General features: G+C 46.9%; 8 non-coding genes and 1 pseudogene across 8 annotated transcripts; all 9 read right to left on the bottom strand.

Annotated features, from left to right (window-relative positions):
- Positions 1 to 2,714: 2,714 nt before the first annotated feature.
- On the bottom strand, positions 2,715 to 2,932 carry LOC130322403 (U2 spliceosomal RNA; annotated as a pseudogene).
- A 2,086-nt stretch (positions 2,933 to 5,018) lies between these two features.
- Positions 5,019 to 5,209, bottom strand: LOC130322390 (U2 spliceosomal RNA). The gene has a single exon (XR_008867909.1). It is a non-coding gene; the product is annotated as a U2 spliceosomal RNA (small nuclear RNA).
- Positions 5,210 to 7,289: 2,080 nt separating this feature from the next.
- LOC130322391 (U2 spliceosomal RNA) lies at positions 7,290 to 7,480 on the bottom strand. Its single transcript, XR_008867910.1, has one exon. It is a non-coding gene; the product is annotated as a U2 spliceosomal RNA (small nuclear RNA).
- Positions 7,481 to 9,570: 2,090 nt separating this feature from the next.
- Positions 9,571 to 9,761, bottom strand: LOC130322397 (U2 spliceosomal RNA). Its single transcript, XR_008867916.1, has one exon. It is a non-coding gene; the product is annotated as a U2 spliceosomal RNA (small nuclear RNA).
- Positions 9,762 to 11,851: 2,090 nt separating this feature from the next.
- On the bottom strand, positions 11,852 to 12,042 carry LOC130322392 (U2 spliceosomal RNA). The gene has a single exon (XR_008867911.1). It is a non-coding gene; the product is annotated as a U2 spliceosomal RNA (small nuclear RNA).
- Positions 12,043 to 14,134: 2,092 nt separating this feature from the next.
- On the bottom strand, positions 14,135 to 14,325 carry LOC130322393 (U2 spliceosomal RNA). Its single transcript, XR_008867912.1, has one exon. It is a non-coding gene; the product is annotated as a U2 spliceosomal RNA (small nuclear RNA).
- Positions 14,326 to 16,411: 2,086 nt separating this feature from the next.
- LOC130322394 (U2 spliceosomal RNA) lies at positions 16,412 to 16,602 on the bottom strand. The gene has a single exon (XR_008867913.1). It is a non-coding gene; the product is annotated as a U2 spliceosomal RNA (small nuclear RNA).
- A 2,086-nt stretch (positions 16,603 to 18,688) lies between these two features.
- On the bottom strand, positions 18,689 to 18,879 carry LOC130322395 (U2 spliceosomal RNA). Its single transcript, XR_008867914.1, has one exon. It is a non-coding gene; the product is annotated as a U2 spliceosomal RNA (small nuclear RNA).
- Positions 18,880 to 20,976: 2,097 nt separating this feature from the next.
- On the bottom strand, positions 20,977 to 21,167 carry LOC130322396 (U2 spliceosomal RNA). The gene has a single exon (XR_008867915.1). It is a non-coding gene; the product is annotated as a U2 spliceosomal RNA (small nuclear RNA).
- Positions 21,168 to 21,375: the final 208 nt, after the last annotated feature.

The raw sequence follows: 21,375 nt of genomic DNA on the forward strand, positions 1-21,375 counted from the left end.
CCAGTGCAGCATAGGCTCGTGGGGTTTTCTTTGTGATTGCCAGCACTGGTAGGTCCGCACAAACTCCTCTTTTATCTCAGGGTCCTCTAGGAGTGTGGTGTTTAATCTCCAGAGGCCCCTTTTTGCTTTTTGCTCCCCCTCTAGCTCCAGGCCCACCAAGAGGAGCTTATGATCAGAGAAGATATTCTGCTCGAGCGTGCATTTCAGGGGTTTAAAAGCTCTAGAGGAAAAAATAAAATCGATTCTGGAGCTCACTCTTCCATTGGACCATGTGGCGCCCGGGTCCTCCGGCAAGAGATCCTTCCAGCAATCTTTCAAATTAAAATCATCAATAAAATTTTTAAGCAGGTAAGAAGTGCGGTCTTTACGATTAATATCCCCACCCTGCCGGTGTTCCCCATCACGTATGCAGTTAAAATCACCTCCCACCAGCAGGGGGGAAGACCCAACACAAAACAGTGGTAAAATTTCAAATAGTTCTGCCCGCTCCTGTTTATCAGGAGGGGCATACACATTTAAAACACGAATTAAAAGTCCATTAAAATATAGATGAATTAAAAGAGCTCTGCCAGGCACAATCTCAGTTACTGTATGAATAGAAAAGGACTGGCCTCGGCAGAGCAGCCCAACACCCACAGAACGACAGTCATTTGCACCGGACCATATGGATGGGCCCAGCTTCCAGTCTTCTTTTAAGTCTTTATAGTCCATTTTACTAGGGATTCCACATTCTTGTAGCAGGCAAAGGTCAAAGTCACATGTCTCTAGATAAGAAAATAAAGCAGCCCTGCGATCAGGGCTCTTTAAGGACCTCACATTGAGTGAGGCAATTTTTACAGGGATAGGCATAGTTTATGGAGAGTCCGTGCTTGGAGAATCAAAGTCAATAATAAGCTGCGTACCGTCATCCCCCGCCTGCGGGGTCATCAGCTCCTTGATGTTCTGAGGGTCGGAGCTTGAGATCGATGATGCCCCGACCCTGAGCTCGCTCTCGTCCGAACTACGGCACGCCGCTTTCCTTTGAATGTCTTCCTCTTCTTCTTCTCTTTGTCTTTTAAATGTCACACTGCTGTCCATATCCTCTGTGTTGCTCTCACTCGATGTAATCTCTGGCCCCCGGCTGATGGATCTGCGTCTTCTTTCATCATTTGACGACTGGAACTGCTGCACAGGGGCCTGTGAGGCCTCTTTTCCGGAACCTTTGCCGCTACCTTGGGAAGTTTTCATCGCTTGTTCCCCAGCAAGCGTTGCTGAGGACTGTTGCTCCAACTTCCCCATCGATCGACGATGGCCAGTTTTACCCACCGGGTCCACTGCTGGCGGGGCAGCAAACCCTGGTTTGGCGCCACTTGTCTTCTTGGCCCTGTCCTGTATAGGCGGAGTAACAGGACCGGGCTCAGACCTGGCCACCTGGCTCCCCTTCCGGCGGGCTTTCACCGGGGCCTCTTCGTCCGGAGCAGGGCGACCCTGGGCCAAGCCAGTACCTGGCTTATGCTGTAATTTTGGGTCCACCTTTGCCCCCACCGAGGCCCGTCGGCTGCCACCCGCCACAGGTGAGCCCCCTTCAGAAGTTTCGGCGGGCTCTTGAGCCAGGTAGGAAGTCGATCGACGTCTTTCAATTTCCCGGGCAGTAAACTCGATCACCCGCCCGGGCTTCGTGGAATCCCCATGGCCTCCCCCTAGCACTACCACCGGTGGGCCCCCCGATGGAGCACCAGAGGTCTTGGGCCTGGACCCATCAGTACCTGCCATCTGGGGTTTGGGCATCTTAAAAAAGGACGTCTTTTGTCCTGTCCCCTCTTTGGGTGGGCCCAGCCTTGACCCACCCATCGTAGTTTTTGCTTTATGGGGACAGGAATTAAAATCGTGATTTTCCTCTCCGCAGAGGTTGCACCTTATCGTATGGCTACATCTTGAGGCTATGTGACCTTCTTGGCCACACCTATTGCAGCGAATCACACGCTCCGTGCCGCAGGTCTCCTGGGTGTGGCCAAACCTCAAGCAATTTCGGCAATACATAGGCATTTGAGGATAGAACAGGAAGCCCCGAACTCTCCCGATGGCAAAATTTGGGGGCGGATGGCAAAGACCCCCAATACCACCGGGATCCTTACGGAGCTTGACCCAGAACTTCCTCTTGCCGTTCCAGAACCGCACGGAGTTCAAGATTTTGTTTGCGAATCGCACCTCTTCGCAGTATCGCCGAAGAAAAGTGGCTATATCCTCCGTGGTCACATGAGGGCTGTGCATAGCCACCACCAACGGTATATGTTCCTCACCATAGAGGAACTGGAACGAAAGACCGTCGAGTCGATCGTCCCTCTGGTCCGCACCAGACAAGGTTGCATAGATGTTATCGCAACACGCCGTGGCCGTGAAGGTGACGGTATACAGGCCACGGCTTTCCTGGTCATTTAGACACAGGATGTCCTCCCTATTGAGGCGGAAGTAGTCAAGAAGAATCACCTCCGCAATGAAGCGGAGGTTCTTCAACTGACGATGGCTCTCCGACACCTCTATGCGGATGGTATTTCGCATCGACATTTCCCCAGAGGGGAAAGCCCAGGAGAACGGCATCTTCCACACCCAGGGACTAAGCCCCTTCCCCAATAGCAGCAGGGGCTCGGAATCCCGCTATAAAAGCGGAACCCTTACCCAAGGCAGAGGTCGGGGGTACCCTAGGTGCTTCCGAAGCTACAGGTAACGCTCAACGTACCGAAAATGCCTTCTGAGACACAAGGTCCCAGAGACAGGGGGATCGCAACCCGTTGTCTGTGGACTAAGCCCGCTCCCCAATAGCAGCAAGGGGGTGAAGTCCCTCCGTAAGGAGAGACAATCCCCCAAGGCCGAGAAGCGGGGTACCACAGACACCTTCCGACCAGACCAAATGCAGATACTACACTTGATCTTAGCCAAAAGGCCGAGAAGCGATAACCGTGAAAGGGGCGGGCCCAACAAGGTCCCCTTCATGGGCACTATCACTGCTTGCTGTCAGGGAGGCTGCCAGACAATTTTCCATGCACACTCTGGGCTGGGGGGCAGTCAACCACCAGTACACACAGCAGAACCTAAACCCATACCATTATTGCTAAGCAGCAAGACAGGGGCCCATTGCACTCCCACGGGGCCTTTTTAAATGCAATCCATAACCCGGATTTGCCAGGAACCCTTCTTACTCCTCCTACTTGCATGTGACACTGGGCTTAGGATCTGCATAGGAAACACACACACAAGCACACACCTACCTTTGTTGCCTGCAGATGCCTCCTTGGCTGTCCCCAAACGGTATCAAACCAACACCCACGGGAAGCTGTAAGCATAGAGGACATGCCTGCACCCCATTGGACTTACCTGTGTGGGTTAAATCCGGGTTATTTGACAACCTATGGCGGTGATGGTTCTGCTCAGGCAGAGCAGTGCTGATGCTCCTCATAAAGCTGTCGCTGCTGTGAAGGTTCTAGGTGACATCACAAATCCCTATGGTTACATACACAACAAAGCTGGGTTGTTGTTGTTTACACTCTGCAAGGCCTGTGGAAGTGAGTGACATCATAGCACTGTAGTTCTGAGGGTTCTAGATGGATGCAACAATCTCCTGTTGCTTCTATGAAGGCCATAATAGACGACATCACCAAACAGCTCCATAGTCACATACACAGCAAAGGAGAGATGTTGTTTACACCTAGTGATGTCAGTGGTATTGAGTGACATCACAGCACAGTGCTAAGGCTCCTGGGCCTGGACACAGCAGCGGCTGCAATATCTCAACGGAGAATACGTTTATATATATGTGTGTGTGTGCGCGTATATATATATATATATATATATATATATATATATATATATATTTCTCCGCCGAAATCACTTTTAAACCCATTTCCACCTTTTTTTCCCTTCTCTTCCTCTTACTTTTTTTTCACGTTTTTTTACGTTTTTCTCCTTTTCGCCTCTTTTCTGGGCGTATTATTCTTCTTTTTCTTCTTTTTTTTCGTCTAATGCATACCCCATCAGTGCAGCAATGCTTATTCAATACCGCCAGCAGATGGAGACACTGGGGGATAATTTTCTAAGGATTTATACTGATTTTTCCTGTCTGAATTTGTCGCACAGAAAGTTGCAGGCCAAATATGTGTGACATTTCTGCGACTTTAGCTTCTAGAGCATTTTTACAACATTATACATAGGTGCTGAATACATAAAAAGCGACTGTTCAGCGACAGACAAGTCGCATCGGCTGAAAGTAGGCCAGAATGTCAGTCCATGTTGGAGCAGGTTTAGATACAGTCTAAAGTATAGATCTCAAAGTCTGTGCACAGAATTTAGCAAGGGCCTCGCACCTTCTGATGCATCAGGTAGGTGCACAATAGCATAGCCTAACCCTCTGTACTTTGGTCTATATTGATGCGGGACATAGACAGCCAGCTGATGACCAATCCATTAGTGCAATGGATGGCTGGAAGCATTTGTCTTTGCCTTTGCAATACCACAGAAGCAATGCATGGTCAATGTACAGCAATGACACACCTGTGTGAACAGCCAGGAGACCCCCCCCATGTTATGTTACATAGTTACATAGTTAGTACGGTCGAAAAAAGACATATGTCCATCAAGTTCAACCAGGGAATTAAGGGGTAGGGGTGTGGCGCGATATTGGGGAAGGGATGAGATTTTATAATTCTTCATAAGCATTAATCTTATTTTGTCAATTAGGAACATTCAGCACCCACCCGCTATCAAGGCAGCTGCCTATCATGTCATGCCCTACCTGCACAGGTGTGCTGGCTACTCAAATGATCCAATTAAGGAGGCCATTTAGTCAGCAGCAGCAGAAGTCCTGTGCCTGGACGCTCCAACAGCGGCCAGACACAAGCAGAAGCAGAAGCAGCAGAAGCAGCAGCAGCACCACCTTTTGTTTTTTGGCTGCAGCAGCAGCAGCAAGGCCCACAGGGCTGGCTAGCTGGCTAGCCAGCAAGCAGGTAGCAATGAAAGTAGGAATCTTTCTTTTTAACCCTGTAAGGGGGTGGTGCACTGTACCCGAAGATACTGCCATATCGGGTCAATGCATAGGGCGACGGAAGCAAGCTTCGAAATCGGCCCCCGTTCTCAAAAATCCATTTAATATATGGTCCCCAGATAGGGGACGTATCAGATATTAAACTGATAAGAACAGATACTACACTTGATCTTAGCCAAAAGGCCGAGAAGCGATAACCGTGAAAGGGGCGGGCCCAACAAGGTCCCCTTCATGGGCACTATCACTGCTTGCTGTCAGGGAGGCTGCCAGACAATTTTCCATGCACACTCTGGGCTGGGGGGCAGTCAACCACCAGTACACACAGCAGAACCTAAACCCATACCATTATTGCTAAGCAGCAAGACAGGGGCCCATTGCACTCCCACGGGGCCTTTTTAAATGCAATCCATAACCCGGATTTGCCAGGAACCCTTCTTACTCCTCCTACTTGCATGTGACACTGGGCTTAGGATCTGCATAGGAAACACACACACAAGCACACACCTACCTTTGTTGCCTGCAGATGCCTCCTTGGCTGTCCCCAAACGGTATCAAACCAACACCCACGGGAAGCTGTAAGCATAGAGGACATGCCTGCACCCCATTGGACTTACCTGTGTGGGTTAAATCCGGGTTATTTGACAACCTATGGCGGTGATGGTTCTGCTCAGGCAGAGCAGTGCTGATGCTCCTCATAAAGCTGTCGCTGCTGTGAAGGTTCTAGGTGACATCACAAATCCCTATGGTTACATACACAACAAAGCTGGGTTGTTGTTGTTTACACTCTGCAAGGCCTGTGGAAGTGAGTGACATCATAGCACTGTAGTTCTGAGGGTTCTAGATGGATGCAACAATCTCCTGTTGCTTCTATGAAGGCCATAATAGACGACATCACCAAACAGCTCCATAGTCACATACACAGCAAAGGAGAGATGTTGTTTACACCTAGTGATGTCAGTGGTATTGAGTGACATCACAGCACAGTGCTAAGGCTCCTGGGCCTGGACACAGCAGCGGCTGCAATATCTCAACGGAGAATACGTTTATATCTATGTGTGTGTGTGCGCATATATATATATATATATATATATATATATATATATATTTCTCCGCCGAAATCACTTTTAAACCCATTTCCACCTTTTTTTCCCTTCTCTTCCTCTTACTTTTTTTTCACGTTTTTTTACGTTTTTCTCCTTTTCGCCTCTTTTCTGGGCGTATTATTCTTCTTTTTCTTCTTTTTTTTCGTCTAATGCATACCCCATCAGTGCAGCAATGCTTATTCAATACCGCCAGCAGATGGAGACACTGGGGGATAATTTTCTAAGGATTTATACTGATTTTTCCTGTCTGAATTTGTCGCACAGAAAGTTGCAGGCCAAATATGTGTGACATTTCTGCGACTTTAGCTTCTAGAGCATTTTTACAACATTATACATAGGTGCTGAATACATAAAAAGCGACTGTTCAGCGACAGACAAGTCGCATCGGCTGAAAGTAGGCCAGAATGTCAGTCCATGTTGGAGCAGGTTTAGATACAGTCTAAAGTATAGATCTCAAAGTCTGTGCACAGAATTTAGCAAGGGCCTCGCACCTTCTGATGCATCAGGTAGGTGCACAATAGCATAGCCTAACCCTCTGTACTTTGGTCTATATTGATGCGGGACATAGACAGCCAGCTGATGACCAATCCATTAGTGCAATGGATGGCTGGAAGCATTTGTCTTTGCCTTTGCAATACCACAGAAGCAATGCATGGTCAATGTACAGCAATGACACACCTGTGTGAACAGCCAGGAGACCCCCCCCATGTTATGTTACATAGTTACATAGTTAGTACGGTCGAAAAAAGACATATGTCCATCAAGTTCAACCAGGGAATTAAGGGGTAGGGGTGTGGCGCGATATTGGGGAAGGGATGAGATTTTATATTTCTTCATAAGCATTAATCTTATTTTGTCAATTAGGAACATTCAGCACCCACCCGCTATCAAGGCAGCTGCCTATCATGTCATGCCCTACCTGCACAGGTGTGCTGGCTACTCAAATGATCCAATTAAGGAGGCCATTTAGTCAGCAGCAGCAGAAGTCCTGTGCCTGGACGCTCCAACAGCGGCCAGACACAAGCAGAAGCAGAAGCAGCAGAAGCAGCAGCAGCACCACCTTTTGTTTTTTGGCTGCAGCAGCAGCAGCAAGGCCCACAGGGCTGGCTAGCTGGCTAGCCAGCAAGCAGGTAGCAATGAAAGTAGGAATCTTTCTTTTTAACCCTGTAAGGGGGTGGTGCACTGTACCCGAAGATACTGCCATATCGGGTCAATGCATAGGGCGACGGAAGCAAGCTTCGAAATCGGCCCCCGTTCTCAAAAATCCATTTAATATATGGTCCCCAGATAGGGGACGTATCAGATATTAAACTGATAAGAACAGATACTACACTTGATCTTAGCCAAAAGGCCGAGAAGCGATAACCGTGAAAGGGGCGGGCCCAACAAGGTCCCCTTCATGGGCACTATCACTGCTTGCTGTCAGGGAGGCTGCCAGACAATTTTCCATGCACACTCTGGGCTGGGGGGCAGTCAACCACCAGTACACACAGCAGAACCTAAACCCATACCATTATTGCTAAGCAGCAAGACAGGGGCCCATTGCACTCCCACGGGGCCTTTTTAAATGCAATCCATAACCCGGATTTGCCAGGAACCCTTCTTACTCCTCCTACTTGCATGTGACACTGGGCTTAGGATCTGCATAGGAAACACACACACAAGCACACACCTACCTTTGTTGCCTGCAGATGCCTCCTTGGCTGTCCCCAAACGGTATCAAACCAACACCCACGGGAAGCTGTAAGCATAGAGGACATGCCTGCACCCCATTGGACTTACCTGTGTGGGTTAAATCCGGGTTATTTGACAACCTATGGCGGTGATGGTTCTGCTCAGGCAGAGCAGTGCTGATGCTCCTCATAAAGCTGTCGCTGCTGTGAAGGTTCTAGGTGACATCACAAATCCCTATGGTTACATACACAACAAAGCTGGGTTGTTGTTGTTTACACTCTGCAAGGCCTGTGGAAGTGAGTGACATCATAGCACTGTAGTTCTGAGGGTTCTAGATGGATGCAACAATCTCCTGTTGCTTCTATGAAGGCCATAATAGACGACATCACCAAACAGCTCCATAGTCACATACACAGCAAAGGAGAGATGTTGTTTACACCTAGTGATGTCAGTGGTATTGAGTGACATCACAGCACAGTACTAAGGCTCCTGGGCCTGGACACAGCAGCGGCTGCAATATCTCAACGGAGAATACGTTTATATATATGTGTGTGTGTGCGCGTATATATATATATATATATATATATATAATATATATATATATATTCTCCGCCGAAATCACTTTTAAACCCATTTCCACCTTTTTTTCCCTTCTCTTCCTCTTACTTTTTTTTCACGTTTTTTTACGTTTTTCTCCTTTTCGCCTCTTTTCTGGGCGTATTATTCTTCTTTTTCTTCTTTTTTTTCGTCTAATGCATACCCCATCAGTGCAGCAATGCTTATTCAATACCGCCAGCAGATGGAGACACTGGGGGATAATTTTCTAAGGATTTATACTGATTTTTCCTGTCTGAATTTGTCGCACAGAAAGTTGCAGGCCAAATATGTGTGACATTTCTGCGACTTTAGCTTCTAGAGCATTTTTACAACATTATACATAGGTGCTGAATACATAAAAAGCGACTGTTCAGCGACAGACAAGTCGCATCGGCTGAAAGTAGGCCAGAATGTCAGTCCATGTTGGAGCAGGTTTAGATACAGTCTAAAGTATAGATCTCAAAGTCTGTGCACAGAATTTAGCAAGGGCCTCGCACCTTCTGATGCATCAGGTAGGTGCACAATAGCATAGCCTAACCCTCTGTACTTTGGTCTATATTGATGCGGGACATAGACAGCCAGCTGATGACCAATCCATTAGTGCAATGGATGGCTGGAAGCATTTGTCTTTGCCTTTGCAATACCACAGAAGCAATGCATGGTCAATGTACAGCAATGACACACCTGTGTGAACAGCCAGGAGACCCCCCCCATGTTATGTTACATAGTTACATAGTTAGTACGGTCGAAAAAAGACATATGTCCATCAAGTTCAACCAGGGAATTAAGGGGTAGGGGTGTGGCGCGATATTGGGGAAGGGATGAGATTTTATATTTCTTCATAAGCATTAATCTTATTTTGTCAATTAGGAACATTCAGCACCCACCCGCTATCAAGGCAGCTGCCTATCATGTCATGCCCTACCTGCACAGGTGTGCTGGCTACTCAAATGATCCAATTAAGGAGGCCATTTAGTCAGCAGCAGCAGAAGTCCTGTGCCTGGACGCTCCAACAGCGGCCAGACACAAGCAGAAGCAGAAGCAGCAGAAGCAGCAGCAGCACCACCTTTTGTTTTTTGGCTGCAGCAGCAGCAGCAAGGCCCACAGGGCTGGCTAGCTGGCTAGCCAGCAAGCAGGTAGCAATGAAAGTAGGAATCTTTCTTTTTAACCCTGTAAGGGGGTGGGTGGTGCACTGTACCCGAAGATACTGCCATATCGGGTCAATGCATAGGGCGACGGAAGCAAGCTTCGAAATCGGCCCCCGTTCTCAAAAATCCATTTAATATATGGTCCCCAGATAGGGGACGTATCAGATATTAAACTGATAAGAACAGATACTACACTTGATCTTAGCCAAAAGGCCGAGAAGCGATAACCGTGAAAGGGGCGGGCCCAACAAGGTCCCCTTCATGGGCACTATCACTGCTTGCTGTCAGGGAGGCTGCCAGACAATTTTCCATGCACACTCTGGGCTGGGGGGCAGTCAACCACCAGTACACACAGCAGAACCTAAACCCATACCATTATTGCTAAGCAGCAAGACAGGGGCCCATTGCACTCCCACGGGGCCTTTTTAAATGCAATCCATAACCCGGATTTGCCAGGAACCCTTCTTACTCCTCCTACTTGCATTTGACACTGGGCTTAGGATCTGCATAGGAAACACACACACAAGCACACACCTACCTTTGTTGCCTGCAGATGCCTCCTTGGCTGTCCCCAAACGGTATCAAACCAACACCCACGGGAAGCTGTAAGCATAGAGGACATGCCTGCACCCCATTGGACTTACCTGTGTGGGTTAAATCCGGGTTATTTGACAACCTATGGCGGTGATGGTTCTGCTCAGGCAGAGCAGTGCTGATGCTCCTCATAAAGCTGTCGCTGCTGTGAAGGTTCTAGGTGACATCACAAATCCCTATGGTTACATACACAACAAAGCTGGGTTGTTGTTGTTTACACTCTGCAAGGCCTGTGGAAGTGAGTGACATCATAGCACTGTAGTTCTGAGGGTTCTAGATGGATGCAACAATCTCCTGTTGCTTCTATGAAGGCCATAATAGACGACATCACCAAACAGCTCCATAGTCACATACACAGCAAAGGAGAGATGTTGTTTACACCTAGTGATGTCAGTGGTATTGAGTGACATCACAGCACAGTGCTAAGGCTCCTGGGCCTGGACACAGCAGCGGCTGCAATATCTCAACGGAGAATACGTTTATATATATGTGTGTGTGTGCGCGTATATATATATATATATATATATATATATATATATATATATATATATTTCTCCGCCGAAATCACTTTTAAACCCATTTCCACCTTTTTTTCCCTTCTCTTCCTCTTACTTTTTTTTCACGTTTTTTTACGTTTTTCTCCTTTTCGCCTCTTTTCTGGGCGTATTATTCTTCTTTTTCTTCTTTTTTTTCGTCTAATGCATACCCCATCAGTGCAGCAATGCTTATTCAATACCGCCAGCAGATGGAGACACTGGGGGATAATTTTCTAAGGATTTATACTGATTTTTCCTGTCTGAATTTGTCGCACAGAAAGTTGCAGGCCAAATATGTGTGACATTTCTGCGACTTTAGCTTCTAGAGCATTTTTACAACATTATACATAGGTGCTGAATACATAAAAAGCGACTGTTCAGCGACAGACAAGTCGCATCGGCTGAAAGTAGGCCAGAATGTCAGTCCATGTTGGAGCAGGTTTAGATACAGTCTAAAGTATAGATCTCAAAGTCTGTGCACAGAATTTAGCAAGGGCCTCGCACCTTCTGATGCATCAGGTAGGTGCACAATAGCATAGCCTAACCCTCTGTACTTTGGTCTATATTGATGCGGGACATAGACAGCCAGCTGATGACCAATCCATTAGTGCAATGGATGGCTGGAAGCATTTGTCTTTGCCTTTGCAATACCACAGAAGCAATGCATGGTCAATGTACAGCAATGACACACCTGTGTGAACAGCCAGGAGACCCCCCCCATGTTATGTTACATAGTTACATAGTTAGTACGGTCGAAAAAAGACATATGTCCATCAAGTTCAACCAGGGAATTAAGGGGTAGGGGTGTGGCGCGATATTGGGGAAGGGATGAGATTTTATATTTCTTCATAAGCATTAATCTTATTTTGTCAATTAGGAACATTCAGCACCCACCCGCTATCAAGGCAGCTGCCTATCATGTCATGCCCTACCTGCACAGGTGTGCTGGCTACTCAAATGATCCAATTAAGGAGGCCATTTAGTCAGCAGCAGCAGAAGTCCTGTGCCTGGACGCTCCAACAGCGGCCAGACACAAGCAGAAGCAGAAGCAGCAGAAGCAGCAGCAGCACCACCTTTTGTTTTTTGGCTGCAGCAGCAGCAGCAAGGCCCACAGGGCTGGCTAGCTGGCTAGCCAGCAAGCAGGTAGCAATGAAAGTAGGAATCTTTCTTTTTAACCCTGTAAGGGGGTGGTGCACTGTACCCGAAGATACTGCCATATCGGGTCAATGCATAGGGCGACGGAAGCAAGCTTCGAAATCGGCCCCCGTTCTCAAAAATCCATTTAATATATGGTCCCCAGATAGGGGACGTATCAGATATTAAACTGATAAGAACAGATACTACACTTGATCTTAGCCAAAAGGCCGAGAAGCGATAACCGTGAAAGGGGCGGGCCCAACAAGGTCCCCTTCATGGGCACTATCACTGCTTGCTGTCAGGGAGGCTGCCAGACAATTTTCCATGCACACTCTGGGCTGGGGGGCAGTCAACCACCAGTACACACAGCAGAACCTAAACCCATACCATTATTGCTAAGCAGCAAGACAGGGGCCCATTGCACTCCCACGGGGCCTTTTTAAATGCAATCCATAACCCGGATTTGCCAGGAACCCTTCTTACTCCTCCTACTTGCATGTGACACTGGGCTTAGGATCTGCATAGGAAACACACACACAAGCACACACCTACCTTTGTTGCCTGCAGATGCCTCCTTGGCTGTCCCCAAACGGTATCAAACCAACACCCACGGGAAGCTGTAAGCATAGAGGACATGCCTGCACCCCATTGGACTTACCTGTGTGGGTTAAATCCGGGTTATTTGACAACCTATGGCGGTGATGGTTCTGCTCAGGCAGAGCAGTGCTGATGCTCCTCATAAAGCTGTCGCTGCTGTGAAGGTTCTAGGTGACATCACAAATCCCTATGGTTACATACACAACAAAGCTGGGTTGTTGTTGTTTACACTCTGCAAGGCCTGTGGAAGTGAGTGACATCATAGCACTGTAGTTCTGAGGGTTCTAGATGGATGCAACAATCTCCTGTTGCTTCTATGAAGGCCATAATAGACGACATCACCAAACAGCTCCATAGTCACATACACAGCAAAGGAGAGATGTTGTTTACACCTAGTGATGTCAGTGGTATTGAGTGACATCACAGCACAGTGCTAAGGCTCCTGGGCCTGGACACAGCAGCGGCTGCAATATCTCAACGGAGAATACGTTTATATATATGTGTGTGTGTGCGCGTATATATATATATATATATATATATATATATATATATATATATATATATTTCTCCGCCGAAATCACTTTTAAACCCATTTCCACCTTTTTTTCCCTTCTCTTCCTCTTACTTTTTTTTCACGTTTTTTTACGTTTTTCTCCTTTTCGCCTCTTTTCTGGGCGTATTATTCTTCTTTTTCTTCTTTTTTTTCGTCTAATGCATACCCCATCAGTGCAGCAATGCTTATTCAATACCGCCAGCAGATGGAGACACTGGGGGATAATTTTCTAAGGATTTATACTGATTTTTCCTGTCTGAATTTGTCGCACAGAAAGTTGCAGGCCAAATATGTGTGACATTTCTGCGACTTTAGCTTCTAGAGCATTTTTACAACATTATACATAGGTGCTGAATACATAAAAAGCGACTGTTCAGCGACAGACAAGTCGCATCGGCTGAAAGTAGGCCAGAATGTCAGTCCATGTTGGAGCAGGTTTAGATACAGTCTAAAGTATAGATCTCAAAGTCTGTGCACAGAATTTAGCAAGGGCCTCGCACCTTCTGATGCATCAGGTAGGTGCACAATAGCATAGCCTAACCCTCTGTACTTTGGTCTATATTGATGCGGGACATAGACAGCCAGCTGATGACCAATCCATTAGTGCAATGGATGGCTGGAAGCATTTGTCTTTGCCTTTGCAATACCACAGAAGCAATGCATGGTCAATGTACAGCAATGACACACCTGTGTGAACAGCCAGGAGACCCCCCCCATGTTATGTTACATAGTTACATAGTTAGTACGGTCGAAAAAAGACATATGTCCATCAAGTTCAACCAGGGAATTAAGGGGTAGGGGTGTGGCGCGATATTGGGGAAGGGATGAGATTTTATATTTCTTCATAAGCATTAATCTTATTTTGTCAATTAGGAACATTCAGCACCCACCCGCTATCAAGGCAGCTGCCTATCATGTCATGCCCTACCTGCACAGGTGTGCTGGCTACTCAAATGATCCAATTAAGGAGGCCATTTAGTCAGCAGCAGCAGAAGTCCTGTGCCTGGACGCTCCAACAGCGGCCAGACACAAGCAGAAGCAGAAGCAGCAGAAGCAGCAGCAGCACCACCTTTTGTTTTTTGGCTGCAGCAGCAGCAGCAAGGCCCACAGGGCTGGCTAGCTGGCTAGCCAGCAAGCAGGTAGCAATGAAAGTAGGAATCTTTCTTTTTAACCCTGTAAGGGGGTGGTGCACTGTACCCGAAGATACTGCCATATCGGGTCAATGCATAGGGCGACGGAAGCAAGCTTCGAAATCGGCCCCCGTTCTCAAAAATCCATTTAATATATGGTCCCCAGATAGGGGACGTATCAGATATTAAACTGATAAGAACAGATACTACACTTGATCTTAGCCAAAAGGCCGAGAAGCGATAACCGTGAAAGGGGCGGGCCCAACAAGGTCCCCTTCATGGGCACTATCACTGCTTGCTGTCAGGGAGGCTGCCAGACAATTTTCCATGCACACTCTGGGCTGGGGGGCAGTCAACCACCAGTACACACAGCAGAACCTAAACCCATACCATTATTGCTAAGCAGCAAGACAGGGGCCCATTGCACTCCCACGGGGCCTTTTTAAATGCAATCCATAACCCGGATTTGCCAGGAACCCTTCTTACTCCTCCTACTTGCATGTGACACTGGGCTTAGGATCTGCATAGGAAACACACACACAAGCACACACCTACCTTTGTTGCCTGCAGATGCCTCCTTGGCTGTCCCCAAACGGTATCAAACCAACACCCACGGGAAGCTGTAAGCATAGAGGACATGCCTGCACCCCATTGGACTTACCTGTGTGGGTTAAATCCGGGTTATTTGACAACCTATGGCGGTGATGGTTCTGCTCAGGCAGAGCAGTGCTGATGCTCCTCATAAAGCTGTCGCTGCTGTGAAGGTTCTAGGTGACATCACAAATCCCTATGGTTACATACACAACAAAGCTGGGTTGTTGTTGTTTACACTCTGCAAGGCCTGTGGAAGTGAGTGACATCATAGCACTGTAGTTCTGAGGGTTCTAGATGGATGCAACAATCTCCTGTTGCTTCTATGAAGGCCATAATAGACGACATCACCAAACAGCTCCATAGTCACATACACAGCAAAGGAGATATGTTGTTTACACCTAGTGATGTCAGTGGTATTGAGTGACATCACAGCACAGTGCTAAGGCTCCTGGGCCTGGACACAGCAGCGGCTGCAATATCTCAACGGAGAATACGTTTATATATATGTGTGTGTGTGCGCGTATATATATATATATATATATATATATATATATATATATATATATATATATATCTCCGCCGAAATCACTTTTAAACCCATTTCCACCTTTTTTTCCCTTCTCTTCCTCTTACTTTTTTTTCACGTTTTTTTCTCCTTTTCGCCTCTTTTCTGGGCGTATTATTCTTCTTTTTCTTCTTTTTTTTCGTCTAATGCATACCCCATCAGTGCAGCAATGCTTATTCAATACCGCCAGCAGATGGAGACACTGGGGGATAATTTTCTAAGGATTTATACTGATTTTTCCTGTCTGAATTTGTCGCACAGAAAGTTGCAGGCCAAATATGTGTGACATTTCTGCGACTTTAGCTTCTAGAGCATTTTTACAACATTATACATAGGTGCTGAATACATAAAAAGCGACTGTTCAGCGACAGACAAGTCGCATCGGCTGAAAGTAGGCCAGAATGTCAGTCCATGTTGGAGCAGGTTTAGATACAGTCTAAAGTATAGATCTCAAAGTCTGTGCACAGAATTTAGCAAGGGCCTCGCACCTTCTGATGCATCAGGTAGGTGCACAATAGCATAGCCTAACCCTCTGTACTTTGGTCTATATTGATGCGGGACATAGACAGCCAGCTGATGACCAATCCATTAGTGCAATGGATGGCTGGAAGCATTTGTCTTTGCCTTTGCAATACCACAGAAGCAATGCATGGTCAATGTACAGCAATGACACACCTGTGTGAACAGCCAGGAGACCCCCCCCATGTTATGTTACATAGTTACATAGTTAGTACGGTCGAAAAAAGACATATGTCCATCAAGTTCAACCAGGGAATTAAGGGGTAGGGGTGTGGCGCGATATTGGGGAAGGGATGAGATTTTATATTTCTTCATAAGCATTAATCTTATTTTGTCAATTAGGAACATTCAGCACCCACCCGCTATCAAGGCAGCTGCCTATCATGTCATGCCCTACCTGCACAGGTGTGCTGGCTACTCAAATGATCCAATTAAGGAGGCCATTTAGTCAGCAGCAGCAGAAGTCCTGTGCCTGGACGCTCCAACAGCGGCCAGACACAAGCAGAAGCAGAAGCAGCAGAAGCAGCAGCAGCACCACCTTTTGTTTTTTGGCTGCAGCAGCAGCAGCAAGGCCCACAGGGCTGGCTAGCTGGCTAGCCAGCAAGCAGGTAGCAATGAAAGTAGGAATCTTTCTTTTTAACCCTGTAAGGGGGTGGTGCACTGTACCCGAAGATACTGCCATATCGGGTCAATGCATAGGGCGACGGAAGCAAGCTTCGAAATCGGCCCCCGTTCTCAAAAATCCATTTAATATATGGTCCCCAGATAGGGGACGTATCAGATATTAAACTGATAAGAACAGATACTACACTTGATCTTAGCCAAAAGGCCGAGAAGCGATAACCGTGAAAGGGGCGGGCCCAACAAGGTCCCCTTCATGGGCACTATCACTGCTTGCTGTCAGGGAGGCTGCCAGACAATTTTCCATGCACACTCTGGGCTGGGGGGCAGTCAACCACCAGTACACACAGCAGAACCTAAACCCATACCATTATTGCTAAGCAGCAAGACAGGGGCCCATTGCACTCCCACGGGGCCTTTTTAAATGCAATCCATAACCCGGATTTGCCAGGAACCCTTCTTACTCCTCCTACTTGCATGTGACACTGGGCTTAGGATCTGCATAGGAAACACACACACAAGCACACACCTACCTTTGTTGCCTGCAGATGCCTCCTTGGCTGTCCCCAAACGGTATCAAACCAACACCCACGGGAAGCTGTAAGCATAGAGGACATGCCTGCACCCCATTGGACTTACCTGTGTGGGTTAAATCCGGGTTATTTGACAACCTATGGCGGTGATGGTTCTGCTCAGGCAGAGCAGTGCTGATGCTCCTCATAAAGCTGTCGCTGCTGTGAAGGTTCTAGGTGACATCACAAATCCCTATGGTTACATACACAACAAAGCTGGGTTGTTGTTGTTTACACTCTGCAAGGCCTGTGGAAGTGAGTGACATCATAGCACTGTAGTTCTGAGGGTTCTAGATGGATGCAACAATCTCCTGTTGCTTCTATGAAGGCCATAATAGACGACATCACCAAACAGCTCCATAGTCACATACACAGCAAAGGAGAGATGTTGTTTACACCTAGTGATGTCAGTGGTATTGAGTGACATCACAGCACAGTGCTAAGGCTCCTGGGCCTGGACACAGCAGCGGCTGCAATATCTCAACGGAGAATACGTTTATATATATGTGTGTGTGTGCGCGTATATATATATATATATATATATATATATATATATATATATATTTCTCCGCCGAAATCACTTTTAAACCCATTTCCACCTTTTTTTCCCTTCTCTTCCTCTTACTTTTTTTTCACGTTTTTTTACGTTTTTCTCCTTTTCGCCTCTTTTCTGGGCGTATTATTCTTCTTTTTCTTCTTTTTTTTCGTCTAATGCATACCCCATCAGTGCAGCAATGCTTATTCAATACCGCCAGCAGATGGAGACACTGGGGGATAATTTTCTAAGGATTTATACTGATTTTTCCTGTCTGAATTTGTCGCACAGAAAGTTGCAGGCCAAATATGTGTGACATTTCTGCGACTTTAGCTTCTAGAGCATTTTTACAACATTATACATAGGTGCTGAATACATAAAAAGCGACTGTTCAGCGACAGACAAGTCGCATCGGCTGAAAGTAGGCCAGAATGTCAGTCCATGTTGGAGCAGGTTTAGATACAGTCTAAAGTATAGATCTCAAAGTCTGTGCACAGAATTTAGCAAGGGCCTCGCACCTTCTGATGCATCAGGTAGGTGCACAATAGCATAGCCTAACCCTCTGTACTTTGGTCTATATTGATGCGGGACATAGACAGCCAGCTGATGACCAATCCATTAGTGCAATGGATGGCTGGAAGCATTTGTCTTTGCCTTTGCAATACCACAGAAGCAATGCATGGTCAATGTACAGCAATGACACACCTGTGTGAACAGCCAGGAGACCCCCCCCATGTTATGTTACATAGTTACATAGTTAGTACGGTCGAAAAAAGACATATGTCCATCAAGTTCAACCAGGGAATTAAGGGGTAGGGGTGTGGCGCGATATTGGGGAAGGGATGAGATTTTATATTTCTTCATAAGCATTAATCTTATTTTGTCAATTAGGAACATTCAGCACCCACCCGCTATCAAGGCAGCTGCCTATCATGTCATGCCCTACCTGCACAGGTGTGCTGGCTACTCAAATGATCCAATTAAGGAGGCCATTTAGTCAGCAGCAGCAGAAGTCCTGTGCCTGGACGCTCCAACAGCGGCCAGACACAAGCAGAAGCAGAAGCAGCAGAAGCAGCAGCAGCACCACCTTTTGTTTTTTGGCTGCAGCAGCAGCAGCAAGGCCCACAGGGCTGGCTAGCTGGCTAGCCAGCAAGCAGGTAGCAATGAAAGTAGGAATCTTTCTTTTTAACCCTGTAAGGGGGTGGTGCACTGTACCCGAAGATACTGCCATATCGGGTCAATGCATAGGGCGACGGAAGCAAGCTTCGAAATCGGCCCCCGTTCTCAAAAATCCATTTAATATATGGTCCCCAGATAGGGGACGTATCAGATATTAAACTGATAAGAACAGATACTACACTTGATCTTAGCCAAAAGGCCGAGAAGCGATAACCGTGAAAGGGGCGGGCCCAACAAGGTCCCCTTCATGGGCACTATCACTGCTTGCTGTCAGGGAGGCTGCCAGACAATTTTCCATGCACACTCTGGGCTGGGGGGCAGTCAACCACCAGTACACACAGCAGAACCTAAACCCATACCATTATTGCTAAGCAGCAAGACAGGGGCCCATTGCACTCCCACGGGGCCTTTTTAAATGCAATCCATAACCCGGATTTGCCAGGAACCCTTCTTACTCCTCCTACTTGCATGTGACACTGGGCTTAGGATCTGCATAGGAAACACACACACAAGCACACACCTACCTTTGTTGCCTGCAGATGCCTCCTTGGCTGTCCCCAAACGGTATCAAACCAACACCCACGGGAAGCTGTAAGCATAGAGGACATGCCTGCACCCCATTGGACTTACCTGTGTGGGTTAAATCCGGGTTATTTGACAACCTATGGCGGTGATGGTTCTGCTCAGGCAGAGCAGTGCTGATGCTCCTCATAAAGCTGTCGCTGCTGTGAAGGTTCTAGGTGACATCACAAATCCCTATGGTTACATACACAACAAAGCTGGGTTGTTGTTGTTTACACTCTGCAAGGCCTGTGGAAGTGAGTGACATCATAGCACTGTAGTTCTGAGGGTTCTAGATGGATGCAACAATCTCCTGTTGCTTCTATGAAGGCCATAATAGACGACATCACCAAACAGCTCCATAGTCACATACACAGCAAAGGAGAGATGTTGTTTACACCTAGTGATGTCAGTGGTATTGAGTGACATCACAGCACAGTGCTAAGGCTCCTGGGCCTGGACACAGCAGCGGCTGCAATATCTCAACGGAGAATACGTTTATATATATGTGTGTGTGTGCGCGTATATATATATATATATATATATATATATATATATATATATATTTCTCCGCCGAAATCACTTTTAAACCCATTTCCACCTTTTTTTCCCTTCTCTTCCTCTTACTTTTTTTTCACGTTTTTTTACGTTTTTCTCCTTTTCGCCTCTTTTCTGGGCGTATTATTCTTCTTTTTCTTCTTTTTTTTCGTCTAATGCATACCCCATCAGTGCAGCAATGCTTATTCAATACCGCCAGCAGATGGAGACACTGGGGGATAATTTTCTAAGGATTTATACTGATTTTTCCTGTCTGAATTTGTCGCACAGAAAGTTGCAGGCCAAATATGTGTGACATTTCTGCGACTTTAGCTTCTAGAGCATTTTTACAACATTATACATAGGTGCTGAATACATAAAAAGCGACTGTTCAGCGACAGACAAGTCGCATCGGCTGAAAGTAGGCCAGAATGTCAGTCCATGTTGGAGCAGGTTTAGATACAGTCTAAAGTATAGATCAAGTATAGATCTCATAGTCTGTGCACAGAATTTAGCAAGGGCCTCGCACCTTCTGATGCATCAGGTAGGTGCACAATAGCATAGCCTAACCCTCTGTACTTTGGTCTATATTGATGCGGGACATAGACAGCCAGCTGATGACCAATCCATTAGTGCAATGGATGGCTGGAAGCATTTGTCTTTGCCTTTGCAATACCACAGAAGCAATGCATGGTCAATGTACAGCAATGACACACCTGTGTGAACAGCCAGGAGACCCCCCCCATGTTATGTTACATAGTTACATAGTTAGTACGGTCGAAAAAAGACATATGTCCATCAAGTTCAACCAGGGAATTAAGGGGTAGGGGTGTGGCGCGATATTGGGGAAGGGATGAGATTTTATATTTCTTCATAAGCATTAATCTTATTTTGTCAATTAGGAACATTCAGCACCCACCCGCTATCAAGGCAGCTGCCTATCATGTCATGCCCTACCTGCACAGGTGTGCTGGCTACTCAAATGATCCAATTAAGGAGGCCATTTAGTCAGCAGCAGCAGAAGTCCTGTGCCTGGACGCTCCAACAGCGGCCAGACACAAGCAGAAGCAGAAGCAGCAGAAGCAGCAGCAGCACCACCTTTTGTTTTTTGGCTGCAGCAGCAGCAGCAAGGCCCACAGGGCTGGCTAGCTGGCTAGCCAGCAAGCAGGTAGCAATGAAAGTAGGAATCTTTCTTTTTAACCCTGTAAGGGGGTGGTGCACTGTACCCGAAGATACTGCCATATCGGGTCAATGCATAGGGCGACGGAAGCAAGCTTCGAAATCGGCCCCCGTTCTCAAAAATCCATTTAATATATGGTCCCCAGATAGGGGACGTATCAGATATTAAACTGATAAGAACAGATACTACACTTGATCTTAGCCAAAAGGCCGAGAAGCGATAACCGTGAAAGGGGCGGGCCCAACAAGGTCCCCTTCATGGGCACTATCACTGCTTGCTGTCAGGGAGGCTGCCAGACAATTTTCCATGCACACTCTGGGCTGGGGGGCAGTCAACCACCAGTACACACAGCAGAACCTAAACCCATACCATTATTGCTAAGCAGCAAGACAGGGGCCCATTGCACTCCCACGGGGCCTTTTTAAATGC

The sequence above is a fragment of the Hyla sarda genome, unplaced genomic scaffold (genome assembly GCF_029499605.1).
Source record: "Hyla sarda isolate aHylSar1 unplaced genomic scaffold, aHylSar1.hap1 scaffold_2332, whole genome shotgun sequence".
NCBI lineage: Eukaryota > Metazoa > Chordata > Amphibia > Anura > Hylidae > Hyla > Hyla sarda.